The 23,267-nt window shown below is 41.0% G+C and overlaps 1 protein-coding gene across 17 annotated transcripts in view; it reads right to left on the bottom strand.

Moving 5' to 3' along the window:
* Positions 1 to 23,267, bottom strand: part of RBFOX1 (RNA binding fox-1 homolog 1) — a 1,966,619-nt gene that overhangs the window by 688,016 nt on the left and 1,255,336 nt on the right. The gene's annotated exons all lie outside the window — the stretch shown is intronic.

Below are 23,267 nucleotides of genomic sequence, written 5' to 3'. Positions count from 1 at the left end.
AGAAATGGGGTGGGAGATAGAACTGCGTGCAAGGAAAGGCCCGAGAGGGGAGGCGGCTCAGGGGAGAGTCACCGACATTTTCAGTCATAATATGACCCACCAAATGTTACAGTAACAGAATGGAGACTTAAACCCAGGGTTCTGGGAATTCATGCCCATTGGGACATCCTCATAACCCACCTGCCTCTGTAAGAAGAAAAATACAATAGAACCTGAGCGTACATACGCTTCTCTGCAGAACCATATTCCAAACTGGAAGGACGGGCTTAAAAAAACGGAGAAGTTGTGTGTGCCCATACCTACTGCAAGTTACTGATGGGTTTCTATGTGCTTGGCTTGGGAACGAGTTCAGATGCTAAAGTGATTTTGTTGTGGGGAGGGGGGATAGAGCGGGGATGGTTCATGAGTACAAAAACAGATGCTAGGAATATTATCTAGTGTTGCATCTAATAGCACAACAGGGCAACTACAGATACTAATAATTTACTGTGCATTTCAAAATAAAGACTGAAATTAGATGGTTCCTAACACAAAGAAATGATAAGGGCTGGAGGTGATGAATACTCCAGTGACCCTTATTTGATCATTATATGTCATATGCTTGTAGCAAATCTCCCATGTACGCCATAAATATGTATGGCTGTTTTGTGTCCAAAATAATTAAAAATAACTAGCAAAATGATAAAATCTTCCTTTTAACCAAGAAATAAGCTTGCAGAGTAAGGCTGCCATGCACTCTCAGGAGCCTCCCTTCGCCCCTTTATTTTACTTGGATTTTTAGAATAGAGGCGACTGACTCCTGGGTCAGGAATAATTTAAATACTGACCTGCAAGGAAGAGCAGGATGAACCGAAGACCTCTAAAATGCACTCCCAACCCCGAGGACCCGCAGTATTTTACCCAGAGGACAAATAGCAAATAAAAACAATGTGGAGATAAAATTTCTCGGGTAGACAGATAGTGCAATTGCAAGGGAATTTAATTTCCCCCAGAACCGAAAATGAAACCCAAGACAATAAGTGACTATATAAAGAGAACATTGCTTTCTAAGTGTTGACATCAGTAAGCTCTTTCCACTCCAAGTTGGGATTTTTTTTACAGAAAAACGAAAAAGTTTTCAAACAGCTTCAGCCCCTCAGTGTACACTGCCAGTGGGGTGAAGGCCTCTGAGGATGTGGGGCTTCCGCTGTCAGAAATACACACCTGTAAGGTACTGCTGGCTCTCATTTTCCTTTGATTTCTTTTTATTGGTTTTACAAAAGTTAATTATTTTTTTTTTTGTAAAGAAATAAAATGTTCAAAATGTCACGACTATCATCTAATGTTCTTGGATTCTAAATAAAACCTGTACTCCAGGGAAATGATTCTAAAGCTTAGAAGACTTGTACTCGCCAGCAAATTGGTACTAATTGATCAACACTATGTGCACATATGGAAGTAACAGTCATCGGGTGTCGGGCAGGTGGGAGGGGTGGAGGGGACGGTATATTCACACCTGATGGGTGCAGTGGGAACTGTCTGGGGGATGGGCACACTTGTAGCTCTGACTTGGGTGGGACAAAGGCAATATATGTAAGCTAAACATTTGTACCCTGTAATATTCTGAAATAATAAAAAAAAAAGACTCATTGAAAATTTTATAGTAATTTCTAGGGAATACATTACCCAAATCAAACACATAAGTAAACACCCCAAAGTAAACACACAGCAAACACCCCAAACTGATAGACAATAGTGATAAAAGTGATTACAGAAAGAAAGAACAAACTTAAAAATCCTTCTAAAACTAGTTTTTCTATTGATAACTTAACGAAGACCTGTATGGTGATTTGGCAGAGCTCTAAGAAAACAAAGACGTGTGTGTGTTTGTGTGTGCGCATGCAGGTAAATATAAAGATATCCTCTAATATACATGACTAATTGTTTCAGGGAGAGACAAAACCAGAAAAGATTATGCAAAGTTTAGGAAATGATCGCTGTTTTCCAGGGAGGCAGCAGCTGACGTGACCACATCCTCTCCGCTTCTTGAAATCATGATGAACCAGTATGGCTAGGGGAAACTGTCAAATTCCAAACCTAATTTACTCAGAGATTAGTTAATTTTCACCATCAGAGCCCCTTTTATAATCTCAACACGCTTTGAGACACGTTTTAGCCACAACACAGATCTCAAACTACAGGTATTCACTACTTTGTAGTCTCCTTTCAAAGAGCAGCCTGGAAGACAGAGGAGAAAGAGGACGCAAAACAGCATATAAACCATGAGAATGAAAACAGCAAAGTTAACAATAAAAAAAACAAACAAACAAAGGAACACCATGAGTTTGGTGTGGGGCACGAGAATTTTGAAGTTGCAGAGACAATTCAGTTGAGAGTATACAGCAGACGGGGCAGGCCCATCAGCAGGTTCATAAAGCTAAGGGAGTAGGTAACACTGTCACGATCATGAGAAGGTTTTGCCTTGTTTTAAATCGACTATAACAGAGCAGTTTTGCTCCACTGACACCTGGTCACATTGGGTAATGGACCTAAAGCAAGCGAATACCTGAAGCGTCTTTCATTTCTGACCATATTTCACCAATTCTAAAGCAAATACTCTTTCCACATTTTAATATCTTAGAAATTAGGGTGCTGTTTACAATTCATAGTGGGACATAATTTATTTGGTAATTGTTTTTCTTTTCTTAGTGGTAACACACATTCACATGCATGTGCACACATACACACACACACACACATACAATGCTTCCACTGAGAGTCAATAGTATCCTTGATGCACAAAGTCCAGTTAATAACTTTCACTTTCCTCAAACAGATGTGGTTTGCGGATAAAGAGAAGCGAATAAAGAGAAATCATTATTTTTATTTTTATTATGAGATTGATCATGTCAACATTTGTTCTCCAATGTTGCACTTAGTAAGTGACCCAATCCTTGAATTTCTTAAAAATAAGAATTGCATGACTGGATCTAAGGCACCGTTCTGGAACTTGCCATGAAAGTCTCAGCACCGACATTAGGAATCCTACACACCAAAGGTACTGAGGAATAGAGCTGGCACCAAAATGGGGTTTGGAAACTCAGGTCGTTGGCTTTCACTCTTGAGCACGCATCAGCATCACCCAGAGGGCTGATTACAGCACAGATTCCCAGGCCTCAGCCCTGGAATTTCTGACTCGGTCTGCAGGGGTGGAGCTGAAGAACATGCATTTGGAACAAGCTGCCAGGTGATGCTGCTGCCGCTGGTCTGGCGGCCGCACCTGGAGAACGGCAGCTCTAGTTTTTCAGGGTGGTGGCTCTGTGGTCGCTGGGGCACCAGAAAAGGGAAAAAAAGAGGCCAAGTCCGAGCTTCAGACGCTCCTCCTTCTGGCAGCAAGACTGCCTTCAATTGAGGCAGTCTTGGCTGAATCTGTATAATATTTCATACTAAATAAAAGTTTTGCTGCTTATTTTTTTTTAATGAAAATCATTATTGAAGTTGAAAAGAGCCAAGACTTTAGGACAAGACAGGTCTGGGCTGTGATCCCGGTTTTATCATTTAGTAACTTAAAAACCTGCACTTCAGTTTTTGTAATCCCTTCAAACATGGGGTTCATAAAACATACTCGAGGTGTAGAGATAACGTTGCAGATAACGGACATGCAACATATAGTAAATGGAGTTCCTTGCAAATGGTCGGTGCTTAACAGTTTGTAGTCACCGGTAATAATAACAACAGGGTACACTGATCCTTGAAGGCAGAGCCCTTGCTGCCTTCAGCCCTTATGTAGACACGGGGTTACTGGCAGTGACTGAGGACAGGGCAGCTGGCATCAGCTGACTTTGGAGCAGCCTGCCAGATCCCCAGCGCTGGTTAATCAAGGCTGAGAGCTGCGGCTGGGTCACAGGACCCAGAGTTTGGAAAGCTGGATGCACACTTATTGCCTGGCCGCCACTGGGCCCCTGGCCGCCTCTGGGCCCCTAGCCTCTGCAGCATGGCTGGCTGTAAACTGGCCAGCGAGCGTGCCCTGCGGGCACAGGGAGCCTCGGACTGGCTTCTGTCTGCAGCCGCTCCCCTCAGTTCAGCACCAGACGGGTCTCTTCCTCTGCAGTTCATTCCAGGTGCTTGCATAACACAGCACCGGGCACTCTGCAGCGCATGCTCAAGAGGATGTGTTTGTCACAAGCCTAAAAAATCCCCCCCTCCCTTTGCGTGACTCCCCAATTTTCACTCTTCCCCCATCTGCTTGGTGCTTGGGAACTCAGCAAGTGGCATTATCATTTGTACCTAGGGTAAAGATGTTCCTCTCTAACTTAATTCTAAGCTTTTATTAAAAACATTTAACATTGCGGCTACTACAAAGAAGAACATTTATTCCTAGGGGGAGGAAAAAAAAAAAAGGAAAAGAAGAAAGAAAAAGAAAGGAAACCTCTTCATTTAAGCACGTGCTTTTAGCTCACAAAGTCTATAAAGAATTGCAGAAAACTTTCTGGACTCTATCATTCTAAGTAACTATTTTATCTCAGATTTGAACAGCCTGGATGTGGGAGGCAAGGTTTCAATACTTACTACAAAGATAGAAATCTAGCTCTGAGTTCTGAACACACAGTAGAACAGCTTGAGGGTGTTACTTCAATATTTTCCCTTAAAGGTAAACTGAGTAGTTACATATGGCATCTGCCTTAGGAAGATCCCTTTATACAACAAGTTATAAGTAAATATTCTTACAGATGGGTGTCTAAAGGAGAGAGAATAGTGAAATCAAATAAAACTCTCCCAATGTCTGTGAACCAACATGTTAATTAAATCAGTTGGATTTTGAAATTTGTGACTTTCAAGGCTGTGATTATCTAGTTGATTATACGCTTTTTTAAAAAAAATTAAAAACTACCTTATTAACTTCATCCAAATTCCCACAGGATCCAACAAAGCAGCATTAAGCTGGCAAGAAAAAGGTCCATAACAATTTAAAAAATAAAACCCACAATGTAGCAAAGTGAGATTTCTAAGCTAAGTACATTTTATTGCTTGGGTTCAGGACATAAAATGTATCTTTAATATAAATGGCTACATCCCCACCTCTGCCTTAATGATCTACTTGATATATATTGTAGCCATTCATATTAATTACATCATTAATAATGGTTTCTCTGAGAAGCCATCTATGAATACAGCCTCATCAGAAGATATACAGGTCGTCTAGGGTATCTGCAGATCGGCCTTAAGAAACCAGCACCTCACCTTTAGAAATGGCCATTTATTGGTGGCTAAAACAAGAAGGGAAGCTGCTCGAGACTTCCTGGTTGAATTCCTAACTCCTGGTAGGCAGGATGGAGCAGAGGGGGAGGAAGGTGGCGGGTCACACCTGCAGGTGGAATGAAGCCTCTCAAAGAAATGGAGAGGAAATGGGAGTGCCCCCGAGAATGCCACCTGCACCCTGGGCTTGTGTTTCTAGCTCTCTGAGGGACTTTTCTGCTTGGCCGACCTTTGTTGCATTAGACTCCAAATATCCCCGACTGAACGGTTGCTATGCATGCAGCCAATGGGCATCTGCCCCGTGCTGGACAATGTACTGAGCTCTCTGGACACATCATCCATCTAATCTGTACAGATACCCCTGTGGTTGTACAGATGGGCATAATAACCACTGGATTCCACCAGTTGGAAAGAGAGAATCTGAGAGTAGGTGCACTGTTCACCCGCAAGGGGAGCCAGGACCCCAAACACAAGGATACAGTCTTGGTGCTCATGGTCTTCTCCCTCATACACTCCAAATCCTTCCTCCCTCTCCCTGTACTGGAGTCTGCAAATTGCTACTTGTCGCTGGACCAAAGTGGCCAAGAAGAGAGTAGCTGGAGACAGAATTAACGAGGCATCTAGGATCATAAGCAGCCTTGATTTTCCTGCTAAATAATTTAGGTCTTAACCTGCAGGGACTAGGGGGCCGCTGAAATATTAAACAGGAAAACTGACACCACCATTTTTCCACAAACCGAGCCCAGAGATTTTGGTGATTTAAAAAAAAAAATGTCTTATTCTTCTTTATATCCAATTCATTGCCAAGTTCCCTTCTCTTTATACTATGCCAATAAACCAGTCGTGCGTCTGTGTCTGAATCCCAGCCCCACCAGCAACTCTGGCTGTGTGACTTCTGCTATATTCCTTAAGATTTTTGAGCCTCAGTTTCCCATTCTGGAAAATGGTGATGGGTGGTAAAAGCACCCACTATCTAGGTCTCTCTTAGGGTGAAGTAGATGATCACATATTAGTTTGTGCTTGGCCCATGGTAAGCGCAAACTCCATAAGTGGTACAGGTTGAACTGGCTCCCCCAAATTCATATGTTGAAGTACTGATCCCCAATGTCTCAGAATGAGACTTTACTTAGAGATAGGCTCTTTACAGAGGTAATCAAGTTAAAAGGTGGTCCTTAGAGTGGACCCCAATCCAGCATGACTGGTATCCTTACAGGAAGAGGAAATTTTGTGCACAGACATGCACCCAGAAAGAAAAGGATGCAAAGAGCCACAACGAGAAGGTGGACATCTACAAACCAACTGGAGAGGCCCAGGACAGATCCTTCCCCCACAGCCCTCGGAAGGAGTCTATCCTGCCGACACCTTGATTTTGGAGTTCTGGCCTCCTGAACTGAGAGAGAATAAACTTCTGTTGTTTAAGCCAGCCCCTCTCTGGTACATTGTTATGGCAGCCCGAGCAAAACTAATATAGTGTCGGGTTTCCTTCCTTATGCTGTTCTCTCCCTATCTAGGTCCAGTCTTGCAAAGCTTACACCTAATTAGGACGCAGACTTTTGGCCGTCCTCCTTGCATGTGAGCTCGGGAGAGCACATGGGTCTCGTCGTGGGTGTCAACTTGGATAGTGTATAGTCACTGCCTCAAGCATTGCATTGAGAAGCCAGCCCAGACTCAGTGGGTAAAAGTGCTGTCATTGATTAGCAATGTCTGCCACAGTCATAGAAGTGGAAGGCGGAGAGCAGGTGCTATGCCTTTTCCAGACCCACCTAGGCCCTCACTGGTGTATTCATCTTGGAAAAAACCATTACCAGACTGACCCTCTTCACATCTTTTCATCACTCTGCTCAAGAGCTTCAAGTAGCTTTCCCCTCTGACCACGTAAGATGTACACACTGTGGTCTCCAGCAACTCCAAAAGTTGTGCATACTGACTCATTCATTCAAGAGTAGAATTCAAGAAATAATATAATGATCACACAAGAAATACAATAACATAATATAATCACAGCCTAAGAAATCATACTAACTGACCCTGGAAGATCATATAACTCAGTGTCCTTCCTTTTTATCTCACTTTCACCATTGCTAGTTGCATGTGAGTTCATTTCTTCCCCATCCCTCCTCTCCCATTCACATTTCAGACTATGCACAGAAAGAAAAACAGCTTCCGGTCTCTTGTGAGTTTGCATCTCTGAAGCTGTCTAACCTGACTACTAGCAAGGTTCCCTGACCTGCCCGTGTCCCATTTGAAAAGTTCCAGGAAAGCCCTCAACCTGGCCCAGTGTGGGTCACATGTCCATCCTGGACCAATCGCCAATGCAGGAGAAGAGCAAAGCCTGACTGGCTGGGCCTGAGTCACATGCTCCTCCCTGCAGCCGGGGCAGTGGGTTCCAGCAGCTGGACAGGGGAGGGCTGTTACTATAAGCTAAGGGCAGTGCTCAAAAACAACAGAGCTCCTCTCCACTTGCCTCAGCTACCCAGCCACCCTCATGTGTCATTTTTCCCCAAGGTTATTTCCCCTCCTAGCCTTCCTGTCGTGTTGTTGCCCCATGATCTTTTATGCCCTAAAGCATCACGCAGATTTAGGTGAAACATTCCATGATTAGATAGCTGCGAATCTACCAGTGGCCACCAAGGAGAAAGAACTTGAAAGATTAGAAGGCCATCATGACAATCTTTTTGGAAGAAGGGACTGGAACTGGAGGAAAATTTAGTGGGGTAGATGGAAGAAAAAATTATCTGAAGTTTAATTTCCTCATCTGTAATACAGGGGGGAAAAAAATCCCACTCTTCTCTATAACTTGAAAAAACGCACTGGGGGAATTGCCAGAGACAGCTGCTAATGTCTCTCTGTCCCATAAAACTTAGAATAGATTTTTCCAGACATCTATCTGCAGTTTGTGAAAAGTCCAAAGCTTTTCTTAAAATTTCTGCACATTGCCACAGGCCTTCCACCCTCCTGGGATGTATCAGATTTTCATTTCTTGCCCTTGCTGTGTTGATTTTTTCCTTGCTCTGTCTCTCGCTGGTGTTGAGTTACCTTTGAATAAATTTGACCCTAACATGACACACAGTGACAGTTCCTTGACAATGAATACACAGACAAAATGTTCACATAAGGATATTGCATGTGTCAGTCAGGATAAGCCAAGTAACGCTGTGGTAACAAATGCCTCTAAAATCTCAAGGACTTAGAATTAGCAAAACATTATTTCTTGCTCATGTCACACAGACATCATGGATTTGACAGGACAAGACAAGGGATAGATGTTGCTTCTCAAAGACTTTCAGGTACCTAGGCTGAAGGAAGAGCCATCACCACAAATATTTCTAGTCACCATACCATAGGAATAAGAATCTCCTAGAAACTCTTGCATCAATAATTAAATGTTCCAGCACTCATCACTTCCATTTATAGCTCATTGGCCAGAGCTCATCTCCATGGCTCCACTTAAACCACAAGTAGTTCAGGAAGTTCCAAGCAGGGAGGAGAGGGAGAATATTTGGTGGTGGCCCTTGATGACAACCACACAATATTTTATTTGGAGAACTTGAAGGGTTTACATTGTAGCAACACAAACATTAGGTATTCCTACTCTCAGAAGTCCTTTCATACATACCACCATTGCTCAGCTATTCTCTCACCTTTCTCCCCTACCCTCAGGCATCTCCTAGCTCCATCCCTCTTAGAAGCAAAAACATTCTCAAAATCCTGTTCTATGCTTATGCAACCCTTATTCCCAACTCAGCTCCAATCGGCTCTTTGTTAAGCCAAGACTCTGTAAATTTGGAAGCTATCATTTGCAAAAGTCTATATTCTTAGCCTGGAGCCAATCTCTTCCCTGTTCCCTTTGAGTAGGTATTTTGGGGATTGGAAGAAGACTGTTAGATAAATTACTCTCCCAGTTACACAATGATGTGCAAGCAATTTATATAAAGTCCGATGGAAATGGTTCTTGCCATGTTGGAAACTTCCTTGGGCCTCTATTTTCTCATTGTAGAAAGAGAATAGCAATCCTCGCTCTGACCATATAGTCAACTTGCCCATGCAAACGCTCTGTGAACCCTAGAGCAGTTTGCAAACTCAAGACAGGGGTAGAATTGCAGACAAACAAGAATTCAGAAGTGGTTCCAAATTCCAAGCCCTGAAAACGGATGGTCTTTTTTCCCTTCTAGTAAGAGTAAGTAGGTGTTTTATGGCCTTATATCAAGTGGAAGCCAAGCTTCCCCACCACTCTGGTTTTGTCTGTCTTTGTGATTTAATAATGCAGTCCATATTGGAAGATGATGCAGTTATGTCAGTTATTAGAGAATTACATTTTTGTGTTCTGCTAAAGGGAAGCAAAGATTAGCTCTGCCAGATGCACACATAAAACTAGATAGAGGCATACCTCCAAGTCAACCCATCCATCTTTCTCCAGGACATGTCAACATGTGGAATTTATGAAATATGGACTGTATTAAAAATGGTAAATACACTTTTTAAATGTAACCACTGCAGAAATAAGATACCTTTTGTTCATTCATTTGCTTTTTTTTTTTCTTATTGTTGTTTGGCATTATTTTTCCTCAAGTGGACTGTCTGTGCTTGTTAAGCATTCGTAAATGGCCAGCTATGAGGCAAATGCAAAATATACATATGAATATTTAATAAGAAACAATAGCAGAAATATAGTCTGCGTTTGTTGCTCCACTGGAAAACTATATTCATTATTGTACAAATTATTCTCCCATAAATATTTCAGAAACTTAGGAAAAGGTTAGAGCAGCATACCCAGTACGTGGGCTGAAACCACCTTTGCTTTTGCACTATGATGAATGCCAATCCTGTGTTCATTGCTGACGTCTGAAATCTATCTTTTGGTCATTTTTAGGAGATGAAGTTATTCCATGTTTTGTTGTAACAAAAAACACATGAGTAAGGGGAAAAACCGTTGATTAGCATGCAGGATGATGGGTTCTTTCTTGACACAGATAACAGACAGAAACTTTCTTGATACCAGCAAGAAGAAAGAATAGTACTCTTGCTGTGAAAGATAGTCTGAGAAAGAAAAAAATAAATGCTAGAAGACTTTATTCTAGCATCAGGCATCATAAAGACTAAGTCTCTTCATTCTATTGATTTTGATTGAAGCGATTTATTTTTCAGCCAACAAATATTTTTAAGTGCTTACTGTGTGCTAGGTACAATGATATATGCCAAAGATACAAGAGTGACCAAAAACAATACGAGTATTTTTTATATCATTGCATTTCTGAAGAGTGGCTTTATTTCAGTTAATTAACTGTGCATAGGATATAGACACATGTAGGGGGTTGGATGGCCTTCATATTATTTATGATTGATGGTAGAAGAACCAACAAGTCATTCTTCGTCCATCAAATATGGTAACCAGGAAAGAATCAGATGATTCCATGACTGATTCCCAAGGAAGAATGGATGTGAAAAATCTAAGATGGACTGTGCTGGTGACTCTTATAGGGTATGAGAGAAGGGGGAGCTTAGGGTCGTCAAAGAAATATAACTTCTCCTATGTTTACATTATTTCCATCCACATGTGGATTGGATCTAACCTTCTCTTCTGGAAAGAAGCAAGGGCTACTATTTTCCTTAACCATAGCCTTGCTTGGGACACGAACACAATCTACAGCCCTTGCCAGGGCACTCAGCTGATGTACCCTGCAGCTGACGGTGACTCGAAGAAGGCCGAGATTCTCAGGCCTTGTGTGAGTCGTGTGACGGGGCCACGCACACCTGGCACCCTCAGAGACCACTTCCAGCTTGAGAGGCAAGGTTGCACGGGAGCAGTCAAAGCTCTGAGTATGAAGAACAGATCGAAATACAAATGTTTCTCTGAAGAACTGCCCCTGCCCCCCAACACACGCCAGTGAAGTGTTCACAGGTACAGAAGGTCCCTGAAGCACGATAGCGGTGCCATCATGGACAGTAAAGACAAGAACAACTACAAAGAAGTCCATTCCGTGCACAAGTATGTGAGGCATTATATGGTTAAATGTTATAAGTAACTTGCTCAGGGCCCCTGATGAGGAGACTGTGACCCAGAGTTTGAGTTCTCACACCTTTTCAATTCCTCGTCCACGCTCGTCCGCTCTCACAGCTCTTCCCCATTTTCCGGCCAACTTGGAATCATCCTTATCATTAACCACATGGGCTGTGAAGTCAGCCTGCTTTGTCCCCAAATTTAGATACCACCCTTCCCAACTGTGTGACTTTGTAACAGTTGCTTAATGTTTCAAAGCCTCAGTTTCCTCATTTGGCAAGTGGGGACAATACAGATCACAGAGTTGTCACAGCAATTACACAAGATAATCCATGCATCTGGTTTCCATGGTAATGATGACAATGGCAGCAATGATGGTGATGGTGACAATGGTGATGCCACAACACTCAAAAGCATTTTTCATCTAAACCTATGCATGGAGAGACTCTTACAGCTGGCATAAAATCTCACAGAATCCCAATAAAAACTAGATGTGTAATGTGTTTAACTCAATAGTTTACGCAGCAAAGTTTTTTTTTTTTTCCTGTTTTTTTGTTAACTGAAAATAATTACAAGAACATAGCTCTAATTCACTGTCATAGCCTTGAGGAAGCTTCATGCAATTGAAGAAGATACACATAAAACTGTGAAAAATTGAAAGCCTATTTGAAATATGTAGTCATAGTGAGCACTTCTTGTTTAATTGCATTCTGCTTACATAACTAAAAGACCTAAATTAAAGCATAATCATGCTTCTAATGATTTTGCACTCTTCTCCCCCCTCCAACATAAGGAAGCTCAAGGTGTTAAAAGAGTTATGCTTTGGGACTGAGATAACTAATGTATAAATTAAACATACATTTCATACATTTATTTACATAACTGAAAAAGGAGGCAAAGATTCCCACTCCTAGTACTTTATTCCTTCTTCACGCTTCAGGAGGAAGCCTTCCTATAGATTTTTTTTTTCTAATGCATAGAAGCTAAAAGTTTCTGAAAGAAGAAATACCAGGCACATATTTCAAAAGTTTGGGTGGCTTTGCATAGCCTCTGAAATGCTGAGAATTTAGAACACACTCCGATATATCTAATTATCTTTATGAAATCTCTCAAAATCAATGGCATTATACTCAAAACCAGCTGCGGCCGGGGAAGTCAAACAGAGCAAGTGTCACTGAGGTTACTGTAAAGTATGGCTTTCTTCTTAATAGCACTATTTTTATGGAACACAGAGTTTTGGAATTGTCATATTTTGTTAACTCTTTTAACAGCCCCAACAGAATTTAACCCTTTTGGTTGAAGAAATCAATTCTACTCTGATTTTTTTTTTTTTTTTGGCACTTTTAACTCTTTAAAGACAAAGAGCTGTAGTTTGGGGATACGATTCTATAGCTAGCTTATGCTAGATCATAATTTTGCTAGCAGTGACAGTGTGTAATAATCCTACTGTTAAATGTTGCTGTTCCAGGAATATTCAAAGTAGTTGATTGCTAACTGAGTGTTTTGTTGTTCTTACAAATGCTCTTTTCTTTAAGAATGTTTCAAATATAAAAATGAATGAGACTTTCAAAGGGAAAAATTCTAGAGAATTCAAGGAAACTTGAATTCTGAAGAAAAGGCCTATGTCAGCTGTTTTCTAAATTGAGTTTTGGGAATAGTTCATAAAGCATTGAAATCTAATAGGTGAAAAAGCTATGGTCATAGGTAAAGGTATTATTATGAGAGGGGGAGGGAGGGAGGAAAGAAGGAAGGAAGGAAGGAAGGAAGGAAGGAAGGAAGGAAGGAAGGAAGGAAGGAAGGAAGGCAGGCAGGCAGGCAGGCAGGCAGGAAGGAAGAAAGGGAGGCAGGGAGGGAGGGAGGGAGGGGAAGGGAAGGAGGGAGAAAGGAAGGAAGGGAAAAGACAGAAACTGCAGAGATGCAAAACCACCCCAAGTTATTAACCTGGATAGGAGTGATTTAATTCATTTATGCAACAATTATTAAGTCTCTGCTATGTCCTTGTCACCATGCTAAGTGCTGAGCATAAATTGATGACTAAGATAGACATGGTGCTGCTCTCACAGTTTGCCCTATGGTAGGGAATTGGGGTATCACATTAAGACAAAACAGCTGCTATGATGGGGCGCCCCAATGGTGTTGTGAAAGTACAAAGAGGGGTACTTAACTGAGAAAACTTCCCCAAAAAAGTGACGCCCACAACCGTAGGGAACAATGGGACTGATTATACAGAGTGGTTTTACAGATGCCCTAGCTACAGAGGGAAACACACACACACACCCAAAGAGCATGGGAGCAAGTGCTATTAGACTAGGACTTAGGACAGAGGAGACTAAGCAGGAACCGTACCTTGAGGGCCTCTGATAGGATTACAGATTTGATCTTAAAATCGGTGGAAGTTAATCATAGAAATTTCAGCAAGAATGACTGTGATTTTAGAAAATACCACTGGCTGGTATATGGAGCACAGACTGATGGGGGCCAGGGTGGAGGAAGGAAGGCGGGCTAAGAAGTGATCACAGCATTCCAGGCAAGACGGAACAGTGGCTTAGGCAAGAAGAGTGGGAGGAGAATGGAGAGAAGCGAAAAGAATCAAGAAATAAATAGAAGGGTACAGCCTACTGGACTCGATCTTTGGATGTGAGGGATGAGGGTAAGGGAAGAGTGCAGACTGATTTTCAGATATGTGGAATTAAACTTTAGTTGGTTTATTAAAAAGAAAAGGAAAAAACTTGCTTCAGTTTCAGCCTAAAGAATGTAAGAGAAAAATAAAGTCAACTGCTCCACTCATAAGACTCTGCCTACTTTATAGGCAAGTGTGAATTCATTTGTTTTCCACCATTAAGGAGTACTTTGTTATTCATCTGATGATATGGGGCTTCATCCACTTACATCCAAGTCAACCAGAATATGGACCTCTTTGGATAGAAGAACTGAAAAAAAAAAAAGACCATCCTGAATTTTTACTCTCTTTATAAATGAGTTTTAATTCATGCCTCTCGAAGTTAGGGCCTTTTATTAGTGACTGTAAATCTCAGAGAGACAAGGAGTCATAAGATTCTGAAATTGCCTTATAAATTAGTTGCTGGTAGTGAAACAGTTGTTTAGTTTGTTGAGGGGCTGGGGTGGGGAGGAATTTGGGTGTTGAAATAATTATTGAACATTACTGAACCAAATAATTAAACTGTGCTGTAAAATTACGGTTATGGTAATATACCCATCATCATTTGTTTTGTTTCTCCTAATCTAAATTATGATTTCTTTTTTGTTACTGCTTTGCAAAGCTACAATATAACAGTCAAACCTGAAATTAAAACCAGCCTGCAAAAGTTATACAAGGTGATCCAGTATGCTCCGCCAGCAATTATTCATGGCAAATAATATCACGGAGCTCTTAAATCCTTGTTGTAAAGTGAGCTGGACGTGCATCAACTAAAACCTTAGATATTTATAGGTATCAGAAGTGAGGTAGGACTTGCTGAAACAATCAAAATGCAAAAGAGATCTCTGAAAGCCTAATGGGAGCATCTTGGAATATCAGGTTTCTGTTTCCTAGCAGTGCTAAATCTCAGTAGTGCTGACAAGGGAGACGGCACTGATTTTTTCAAGCAACCAAAGGGAATGCCAGACTCTCTCCTTCCCTGCCCCACCCCGGGCTGCTAACTCTCCTTGCCATGCCTATAACATTCTAGATGAAATAATGTTTCGGGGCCAAACACTGAACTCTTTTCTTAGCGCCCTATGAAAAGTAGGTAGCCCAAGAGCTGTATACAAAAATCATCATCATCATCATCATCCTCCGAAAAGAAAGGAGATTAGTGAATTATCAATTTAACAGTTTTTAGGCTCGTAGGGTCAACTCAAAGGACGATAGGATGAAATCTCACAGCATCAACATAAGAAATGTTTCCCTCAGTCCCTTATTTTGTAGGTTTTAACGTTAGTGGGCAGTCCCTCAGGTACTGAGATGATCCAAGTAATTTACGGCTTTGAATTGTTTTTAGTAGTGTAGGGAAATATCCGAATTCTGAATATACTTCCCTTCTATTCCTCTGATCCCTGTGAAGCTGCCAGCTCATGTGACTCCCAAACCTACCAACATTAAGCAGTTGGAAATTCAACACAAAGCTGTTGTTGTTTATAGAATTTTCTCCCTTTCTAATCATTCAATATGGTCCTCTAAAGATTGATATGGCTTTGAGAATCTGATGAATGTGTGTTCTAGAATTTGCTTTGGGAAGGATAAAAATCCTAATTCTAACACACCAGAATTAAGATAAAAAAGATTTTGATTATATTTTTTCTTATACTCCCTTTTTCTGTTTCTCCATCCTACTGTGCAAAGAAATTCATGTTAATCTCCTTTTCCTTTATGAACCAATACAGTTTAAGATACATCTCTGAAGACAAAGGTTCAAAAAAATCAGAGCATTCACATAAAAACCCACTCAAAAGAGATAAAGTAAACTCATTCCTAATACAAGAAGGGAAAACAGCATAGTGGTTAATACCAGGATCAGGACTTAAATCCACATTTGACTCTTTCTGCCCACTACTAACTGTGGGATTTTTGACTAGTGACTCTCTGAACCCATTTCTTCATCTGGCAATGACAAGCTATAAAAACTATTGACTTGACAGAGTTCTTATGAAGAATATATTGCCACCAAGCACTTTGCACATAGTAGGTGCTCAGTAAGTGTAGGTGACAGTGACAAGTGGGAGAAGGAAGAGATAAGAGTACATCAGAAGCAGTAGAGTTGACAGGCAACCAGCAGGCAAAATGTATAATAAGCAGCCCCTGGAGATAGTGGGGTGTAACAACAGAAGTTTACGTCTTACTCAAGCCATATGTCCCTTACAGGTGGGCTGCGGCATCTGCTTTCTGTGCTCACTCAGGGGCATAAGCTGACAGAGGGGCCATCTCAACTCGTACTACAAAATCTCCAAACAAGGGCCAGAGAATGTGGTAACTCACAAAGTATCACTTCGAGCATCCACCCAAGAGATGCTATCACCTCTGTACACATGTCGTTGGTCAAAGTCAGTCACGTGGCCAAGCCCAACTTCCAAGGGGCAACCTTGGAATGCAACCTTATTACATACCTTCATGAAGGTGTCTTAGTCACTTTGGGGCGCTCTAACAAACTACCATAGGATGGGTGGCTTAAACAATAGACATTTATTCCTCATAGTAATGGAAGCTGAGAAATCCAAGATCAAGGTACTGGCAGATTCGGTTCCTGGTGAGGGCTCTCTTATTGGATGTGTCCTTCTTGCTGTATCCTCATGTAGTAGACAGAGAACGGCTCTAGCATGTCTTCCATTTTACATAGAGAAACTAATCCCATGCTAGGGGCTCCACCCTCATGACCTCATCTACACATAATTATTTCCAAAGGCTGCACCTCCAAATACCATCACATTGGGGATGAGGGCTTCAACATCCAAATTTGCGGGGAACACAGACATTCAGCCCATAACACAAGGGTGCTGGAAATGTTCTATCGATGTGACTAATGACAGCCGCACACACAGAGGGAAATGCATACTCCTATTCCAATTTAACTTCAGTTTCCCAAGATCAAACATTATTTGATTTAAAATAAATGTTTAAAGGGGAAAAAAAATCAGAAATCGATAAAGACAAGAGTTGGCTTGAACCTCACTTTCTTACCTTGCCCTGGCAACTCTACCAATTAGAAAACTAACTCACATCGAAGATTACAGAACCGTGTCTAGATCTATAGTACCTTTACAGACACTGTATCTATAATGCACTAATTCCTCCTGTTTCATCATCCTCTCATGTGAGCAAAACACTTCCTGTGTCCATCCTCTTACGATGATAAACTGCTTCTCGTGTCCACTTCTGCTGGCTGGCCAGGAAGGACTTCTGTTCCCGTGAATTAAATGTATCGAAGGCAGCAACATAGAAAATTGTGAGAATTTAATGAAAAAAGTATGAATTAATATTTGCTAATGTGAAAAGAGCACTTACTATGTATCAGGTACTTTGACAGAAATTGCATACATCATCTTATTTAATTTTCTCAGCACCTGTATGGGGAAACATTACTATTTTCCTCATTTTTCATATAAGTGAATTTAGATCTAGTAGTGTTGAATAACTTGCTTAGCTTCTCAGAAGAATCAAGTAGGGCAATTAGAATTCAAGTGCAAATTTGTCTGACCCAAGGTTCTGGATGTTTAACTTCTATATTTTGTTACTTCTTGTTAAGAGAGCTATTACAGAGCGAACATATGAGATGTCATCCAAACTGGGACACTTGTGATAGGAAGGGGGGGTGTTAATAATTATGCCAGGACAAAGGTATAAACAGGGCTTGTCCTGAGCTGATTTTAAGGAATGACACCGTGGGTAATTGACACATATTAATTGACAAATATGTGCTGGACTCCTCCCCCTTATCCCCTTCCTTCTCTTAATCCTCTCATTAGTTTCTTACTTCAGAAATAAATCTGGATTATGGAGGTCACTAAAGAGATTCACTGCCCTAAGAGAGGTGATTTCTTGTACAAAACCCTAATCAGGAGGCAGGGATGTTCCAGAAGGAGTTCTCCTTCACCGTCCACGCTCAGAAAGCAAAGAAGTATGCAGCCTCCTGCTTTTCTTTGCAAGACCAAGATGAGAATTCACAAGACATATTCCTTTAGTACGTCTCCAAGCTAAAACCTGACGGCTTCATGGGCAAGTCCCATTGGAAATGTTCCTGCTGGTTAGAATGCCGTTATTAAATCCAGGCTTATAGTGATAGCAAGACTGTGTGTGTGTGGGGGGGGTGTGGGTGTGGGTGTGGGTGTGTGGTGTGTGTGTTTTAAGACCAGACAATATATACGTCAACAAGAGAGTTTTTGTTGTTGCTGTTATTAAATTTAAAACAGAATACTACTGGGCGCAGTTACTCATGCCTATAATCCTAGTACACTGGGAGGCTGAGATGGGAGGATTGCTTGCAGCCAGGGGCTCAAGACCAGCCTGAGCATCATAGTGAGACACACATCTCTAGAAAAAAAGAAAAAAAGAAAAATTAGCTGGGCATGGTGGCACACACCTGTGACCCCAGCTACTCTGGAGGTGGTGCAGGAGGACTGCTCAAGCCTAGCAGTTTGAGGTTGCTGAGAGCTATGATGACATCACTGCACTCTAGCCCAGCAAATAGTGTGAGACCCTGCCTCAAAAAAAGGAAAAAAAAATAGCATGACCTTTAGGTATTTTCATGAAGCTAATTATCCTTAAGGTCCTGTGTCCTTATGCTGATGCTTTATGTGGCAAGTGCTATGCACACAAAAGTCACAATCTCGGAAAACCTTAGCCTTTTAACAAAGTCCCACATGAAAGACACTTCTTGCATCATATATTTTTCAGTTAACCCAAAGATGCAGATGAAAGATACAAGCAGACACGAAGATGATGGATAGGGTTTGAATTCTTTTCTTACCCCACTTTATTAGAGCCATCATTAGCTTCCCCTTATTATACAGCAAGCAGTGACATACATTTCCTTCTTTCATCATAGCTTGAAACTTAAAGTCCATCAGCCACCCTATCCACAGAAACGGAAAGTGGTAGGAGAGTAGTTTACATTTCATGAACATTAAAAAATAATGAGAAGAGATTGAAGTCATAAAGAACAACCAGAGATAAGGTGAGAAAAGCCATTTTCTAATATAAAGAAATATGCATATTATGTATAAAAAAGAGCTGGGGAAATGAAAAAAGAGGTGAATTATTTTATATAAAAATATCACCTAGCTTTAATTTCAACCCTGTTCTTTCTGGATTTATCCAAAGATACTGTGCTAGCCAATAATGCTCCCTCTTTTTTCCCCCTGATTGTTTTCTCGGTACATTCTTTTCTTGATTTAGACATTACCGGGAAAGAAAAAGAGTTAACTTTTTCATGTAACACCTTAACACTAAGCTACTTAGAAGGCAAGAGACCTGTCAGAAACGAAACAGGACTGTACCCGAAAAAGAAAAAAAAGTTTAATTGTACCTGAACATTTCCAGCATACAATTGTTATCTAATACTGCCTACAAATAAAACAGAACAAAGCAGAAAATAAACCTATTTGTTAAAGATGACAAAATAGTAATTGAGAGCCAATATCTGCGAAGTGAGAATGAACTTGTTAATTAAAGATATTAAGGGACTCCATGTTGTCATCATGCTCGATGAAAAAGAAGAAGAAATACCAGTCCGCAATATCTTGTTAAATAAAAAGAAATACTATAAATTGTATCTCTACCACCTCATACACTCTCTGGAGCATAGTAGGGAATCATTAACCAGGTACTGAAGAAATGTTAAAAAACATGTCTGTTCCAGGGTGTGTGGCTACAAAGGGAAGATCAACACGGCATGCACTAGACATAAATTGTGGAGAAATCAGAAGTGACTTTTCTTCTTGTATTTTCTATATTTTTCAAGTTATCTATGATGAACACACATTATTTATGTAATTATTAAGTATTTGAAAGATATTCCAATGATGACACTGGGCTGGAGGAAAAGGGTTTACCTTTGGTTCTCATGTTTTGAATTTATCAACAACAACAACAAAAAAAACCCAAAAAACAAAAATGCCCCTCTTATTTTGATGAGTATCCATTTATATAACATCAGAACATAAGAAATCAGCCCCAACAAAAGACCCAAGTAGTGAATGTCCCTATTTCCTGTTTTCAAACACACTATAGAGGAAAAATGAACTTAGAAAAAAGACAGGTTGAACAGAACAAAACACGTTAGAAAGCAACTTTCCCTTCAGAGTTTCTTGCTTGTATCAGGAGGTTTTAAAAGCCAGTATGGAATTTTCCATCACGAACCAAATAAAATGCATGAATTAGATTCTTAATTCCCAAATATCTTTCCTTTGACACATACAGCCTGTGATGATGTATATTTCGGTCCATGACAAAAAGAGGAGAATAGAGGATTTTAAAACTAAATCTAAATTTTTAATTAAGGTTCTTCCTTCTATTCTGAGATTATGTCCTTCCCACCCTTTTGGGCATGATGATGTCATTTCTTTTCTCAACTGCTGGTGATTTTGTAAAATGTCTGAGCCTGTGAAAGTAAAACAAATGGCCTCCTTACACTGCACTCTGTTTCTATTTATTATTATTATTTTTGAAATGTTTTCTTGTCTTGAAATCACTGGGTTGGATAACTAAAGAATGAAATATGATCTCCACTTCCTTATTTTTGCATGTGTCTCAAAGCAGAAGAGTCATGCCTTGGAGAAAAGCCTGGGAATCCAGTGATTTGAGAAGGAAAAAAATGATGAATTATTTATGTGATGGGACAAGAATTATTAAAATAATTTCCCTGAAATGACCCCTCCCTTATTCCTGCTAAAGAGACTCGTGGCTTTCTTGTTTGTCAGTTTTGTTTTCTACCCTTGCTACACTCTGAAGAAGGTTCAGCTTTTGCTAGGCGGGTTAATTAGAGGTTCTGCAAGGCATACTCTGAACAAAAGGAGGAGGGACAGAAAGACACAAGAATTTGTGAGGATTCTGAAAGAGAAGGAAGAAGGAAGAAGTGTGGGGTGTGAAGGAAACAAAGAAGTGGATAACTTTCTGGTAAACAGTCACGATACCAGTAAAGAATTTGGCATTTCTTTTTGGTAATAGGACTTGGTTCCTTTCACCCCCCCCCCCAAACCCCGGCCCGCCAAGGTTGTCTCATGGCTAGTTACCTGCATAGGGTTTTATTTGGCTTTGGTAAAGAGAGGTGCCACACCCAATTTATGCCTAAGATCGGTTCCTTTAAACAAAACAAAACAAATAAACAAAAATGAAGTGTTGGCATTTTGATGTCACCCTCTTTGCCTCCTCCTTTATCTGAAAAAGAAGATAAGAAGGGCATCCAGGTAATGTCTTTCATGACACATGCATTTATCTACGCAACGAGGAAGCAATAGTAATAGGCATTAAAACATAATAATCCCCATGTGTGTTCTACTTATGCAAGCAACCCAATAATTAATAGGTTGTAGAATTCAAAGCTAGCTTCGTTTCTTCCTTTATCGGTCTTTTCTAAATTTCAGTAATGAACTTTGAAGTTCCAGCTATCTATTCTTCTACGAGTAGCGAGTCCTCACTCTCTTGGTCACCTGTGTGTCATCTCCTCAAATTCATCTTGACTGTTGTCCTTGACTATTTTCTCTAATCTGCATCCAGGAGACGCTTTGTCTCCAAGCGTGAGGATCTTGCCTTTGGGTTGCAACGTTTCACGCCACATCCTTCTCTATTCCAAGAATGACTTCGGGCAAACCTTCCTCCTTCTTCACTTGGACGACTGGTCCCCTGCTAATTAGTTTCCTTTCATCCACTCTTCCACCAATAATCTTAAAAAAAAAAAAATCCTCATTGCTCCCACCACAGAGAAATGTAACAAACACCTTAGAAGGATTCCACAGACCCTTTCAAAAACCAGCTGCAGCCTATTTCTAAAGATCAGCTGTGACTATTCCACTGCGACCTCCAGTCCCGTTCACGCAACACCACTGCCATTTTCCAATTGTATCCTGCACTTTGCTCACGCCATTTCCTCTGCCTGTAATACCAACTCTCTTTTCTGCCTGGAAATCTCTTCATTATCCAAGGTGCAGGTTAAACATCACCTCCTTCTTGTGGGTTCCCTGTGCAAGGCAGGGCTGTTTGCGCCTTTTCCTGTGCTTCTGGAAACATTGCCGCTAACTCTGCCGTTGCATCTCTGCATTGCACTGAATAATTTTTGTATTGGACTCTTTCCTCCACTTCAACACACCTACTCCGGGGCCTTGCTATTCAAGACATGCTTCCAGGGACCAGCAGATCCAGCATCGCCTGTGAGCTTGTTAACAAGGGAAACTCAAAGGCTCCGCTCCAGACCTGCTGAATTACAATCTCGGGAGATGGCCCAGGAATCTGTGTCCTCACAAGATTTCCAGAGGATTCTATGCCCGATAGATCTCTAAAGTGAGGACCAGTCAACTTCACGTCCCTAAACATGACACACACATACAGCATCCCCTTGGATAAACCCAAAAGGTAAATGAAAAACTCTTCTTTTGTTGTTTTTGAGCCCATCCTGTCCCAGTCTCTCCTGCAGCCCAGGGACACATTCTCATCAAAATCAGATTTCCCTGCATTTCCTTGTCAGCATTGACCACGGCTTATTGAGCTGGTCCTACGCACTGTCCACAACCTGCATCCCAGCTCCTGTCTGATGCAAGTATCCCCATTGCACATTCCAAGCCAGTTCCCTCTGCAGACCCCTGCCAGGGCCAAGGAGAACACTTGTTAATGTTAATGACAGTTCTGGGCAGGCAGAAAGTGCAGGCTAGACAAAATGAAGAGAACCCTGGGCCAGAAAAGAGGGGGAGTGTATGAATGTGAAAACACTTTGGCCAAATATTTATTATCGATGGAGTTCTCAAATAGCCGTAAATCTGGAAGACATTAGGGCCTTCCAAAACGAATTTGACCTCATCACATGCACTGGAAAATAGAGGAGGGTGCATGCCAAGTCTGTAATATTGCAACAGAAAGATCCAATAGAGGGGCTGTTAACTGAAACGACTTAGTGGTTTAATATAAAATGAGAGCCTTCGATGCTAACATTGAATCTGCCCAGTTAAAGGAACATTGAGAGTTGAAGCAATTATTCTAGTAATTGAGTAGGGGAGAAAATCATTCCTTTTGGAAAAGAGAGTCATGCCTTGCAATTAGCAGTTTACATTGATCAAAGACATTAGGGAACTGCTTGATTTGTCCAGCTTTTGTCTTTTAGACTGAGGGTATGGCCTCCCTTTGCTCGTCTTCCCTGAACAATTTTACTGAGATATTGCACTCAAAATGTGCAATGCTTTTGTACAAAAACCCTCTGGAACACCTGAAAATGATTAGAGTATGATCATTTAATAAAAGGAGTCTGATGATAAAAAGAAACAGCATGCATGCACACACACACACACAGGAATAGCTATAGCTTCTCAGATGCACTCTTTTTTCTTATGCAATATA

Source organism: Microcebus murinus, chromosome 19 (genome assembly GCF_040939455.1).
Source record: "Microcebus murinus isolate Inina chromosome 19, M.murinus_Inina_mat1.0, whole genome shotgun sequence".
NCBI lineage: Eukaryota > Metazoa > Chordata > Mammalia > Primates > Cheirogaleidae > Microcebus > Microcebus murinus.
Note: the sequence above shows the minus strand (reverse complement) of the source record. Positions and strands in the feature narration are given on the sequence as shown.